We start from the raw sequence: 3,323 nt of genomic DNA, 5'->3' as shown, positions 1-3,323 counted from the left end.
ATTGGCATAGGCGACTTACATGAGTAGTATTTGTGGTTATAGTGGAATCAACCAGCGCCAGCCAAGTTAAGTTTAAACAAATTAAAGCAAGAGTTTTTTTCCTTTTGTTACATGGGTAATATTTTTAGTTTTGTAATGTTATATCATCGAAGATTCTAGAGGTTTCTGAATCATATTTCAAGAGATATTATGGTAATTGATAATCAATATATCACTGAAAAATCGAAGTTTGATGTGGGGAAATGATGGAGTAGAGTTGAATTTCTCACCTTTTTTTGCTGATTCCATTATGTTCATATTTGATAATTTGCAATTTGAACTATTTTGGGGGTGAGCACAATTCAGTTTAAACTTTTCTGGAGCTACTGTTCGTTTACTTCAATGTGATAGTGGTCATGGCTTTGTTTGGTTTTTATGTGTTTTATTTTTCCACCGTGTACTCCTTGTCTTCCTATGGTTCATCCTGACCATGCACCACGCACGGGGGCTGCCTCGCTGTGGCGGCCGCCGCGAAATAAACGAGTAATTATCAACTCTGATATAATTGATACCAGCGGGCGTCGGGCCGCAGTTTATTTTAAAATTACGCCGCTCCTCGCCGCACCGATCGAAGGCAGCACAACCACTGGACTGGGTGCGCGCCCCGCCACCGCCGCTGAGCGGGGCGTAGCGCGCGGACCTGCGGATCCCGTTGGGCCAGGCAACACGTTCTCTCGCGCTCCCTCTCTCTCGTTCCGAAATGCACCTGTGCTAAGTTGTCCCACTGGCCCATGTTTTTATTTTTCTTGGAATATCCTCCCGCTGCCTGACACTCTATCATCCCGCGGGTTTACCTATAGTTGAATCGTCCACATCCCATCCCCTTTGTCCCCCTTTTAGCCAATTTGCAGCCCTCCCTGGTTGCTGGACAGATGTTAGAATGGTGCGCTTTGTGCTATGAATGGCAACAAGGGGTGCGTATTAAGAGTCAGAATTTATTCGTAACAAAATTTTTAATTCTGTGGAGCTTTGCTTAAAATATTCTGAGCTGTGTATACGATACGCAGGCTTTTTCTTTACTGAGATATTCTCGCGGAACATCGAAATCCTCCGCTTTTAACATGACTTTTCAAACAAAGTCTGCATTTCTGTAATATTCGGTGTTAATGCGCTGATTTGCCGTCAATATCAGAATCACAAGGTGATACAGGCAGTGTACGGCGGGGCTGTGAAATAAGTTCCTTCGCTTTAACTTGCTCATGTTCGTTTTGTGTGGCCTCCCCCTCTCTCCCCTTTATATCCTCTCTCCTCTCCTGCCCATATATTCCTCTCTTTGTTTCTCTTCCACCTTGCGGCGGCATCCCTCCTCCTCCCCTACCCCTCTCGCCTCTCCCTTTCTCGCTCGTCTCGCCTCATCGGCTTATAAGTTAGCGCTGGTGGTATCTTTTTTTCTCTCGCGTTTTACCTCGTTCCGGCCGTATTCCTCTCCAGAGGGGCTATCCGTCAACGACGCAGGCACTCGCAGCCTTTTTATGTATATTTTCATTTATTTTCTTCCCTTTGCTTTTTTCTTTGGCCGATGGTCAGCCATATAAATAACAGCCGTGGCAATTTTGAAAGTGCGCTAGATTTATTACTTGTGGGTGAATGCACGAAAGCTTTGTTCCTGCTGGGTCTTGTCAGTGCAGCAAAATGAGTCGAAAATAGGTGTTTCGACTATTGTGCTTCTTGTTACAATGATTGGGATACTCGTTTACACTACAGTACATGCTGAATCAAAGATGAAATGAAGAAAAGATAAGGACTTTAAAAGAAATGATGGGGTTGCACAGGTGTCCTATCCATGCGCCCTTTAAACGTGTAGAGTTTGGGGCCGTGCAGTGCCGTCGGTCACGTTATGACTCACCGGTGGGCTGGACCCGGGCTGGACCGGCTGGATGGTCAGTCCGCCGGCTTCGGCCCGGCCCCTGTTGCTGCTGTGGCGGGCCCAGCGGGCTCGGCGCTGGGCTCGGCACGGCCCGGCCGGCAGGGCATCGCGTACCGGGTACCTCTATGCCATGCAGCACAGTCTAGTGCTGTAGAGGTTCTATTGTTCACAACAAAGCACTGTTTGCTAAATGAAAGGCTTTTCAATCTAGAAACCCAAATGTATGCTCGCGTTATCTCCTTCATCCGTTCTCTCCTTTAACTTCAACTAAGGGTTATCACGACTGCTTGTTCATAGCGAACTGGAGCCACCCGTAACTCTTGCAGCAGCTAGCCTAAACATGCTCATGTATGCAGGAGATAGTGTGTACATGGCCACGTTTACACGTAGAGACCTATGCTAAAAAGCTATGTGCTGAAGTGTTTAATTGGCCATGTACTCACTCTACTCCATACGTTAGTATGTACACACAATCTGCTGCATTTCGCTTTGGACAATTTTACGCAATTTTGTTAAAAATTGCATGGTATCGATGGTTTTATGATTGATTATATAATTGAATTTTTCACTTGATTTTAATAAAAGAAAAGTTGCCATAGGGTAATGCTTTAACATAAAGAATTCTTCAGAGCCTTAAGGCTCCCAGAAAGTATCGAAAATATTTTATCATGTATGTATCTGGTCCAATATAAGCAAAATCTTACATTGAGCTGATGGAATCAATTAAACCGTTTTCTCTGTAAAATGAATGTTCCAAAGAGTGTTGATATCAACGCAAATATTTGCTTTTAAAGATTGAAATTTCACTGCAATGACCGCCCCTACCCTCTCCCCCCTGAAAGCAAACCGTTCCTGCTCTTATCAGTGGAGTTTCTGGCCAGGCTCACACTTTGAGCAAAAGCAGAGTATAAGAATCTCATCGAACGTTGTCTGATGATGGCTCCGGAACTCGTCTTGTGTCGTTGAAAAGAAACGCAATGAGTTACTAATTAAATGCTGCTACATTTTACAAAATGGCAATCGCATCCTTTGTTCAAAGAGAGATGCATGCGTTGGTGTGTACAAGAAATGGACATTTTCGCTCTTTTCGTATTTTCTGTTTCTTTATGGTTACGTCTATTAAAAATCTTTTCTATATCGGTTGTTCCGTGTAGAAAAAGATGGTAGTTTTTTCCTTTCTCCAGCCTAGTGCTGTGTAAACCAATAATTACCAGCTGTCGAGGCGATGATATGCGCAATCCTCGGACTGAGCCCCAATTACTGCGCGGCTCTCGTTAGACACACAACAGGTATTCTCCCTTTCTGCTCCCATTACAGCCATTCGGAAATGTATTCAGAGCCGCGCTCCGCCGTAAAACGGGAGAGTGGGATGGAACGACGCCTAGCGCCCAAAGAAGGTGCAATGTTATGTGTATGC

Source organism: Frankliniella occidentalis, unplaced genomic scaffold (assembly GCF_000697945.3).
Source record: "Frankliniella occidentalis isolate FOCC.00 unplaced genomic scaffold, Focc_3.1 Scaffold20, whole genome shotgun sequence".
NCBI classification, from domain to species: Eukaryota; Metazoa; Arthropoda; class Insecta; order Thysanoptera; family Thripidae; genus Frankliniella; species Frankliniella occidentalis.
This window is presented reverse-complemented; position numbering follows the sequence as displayed.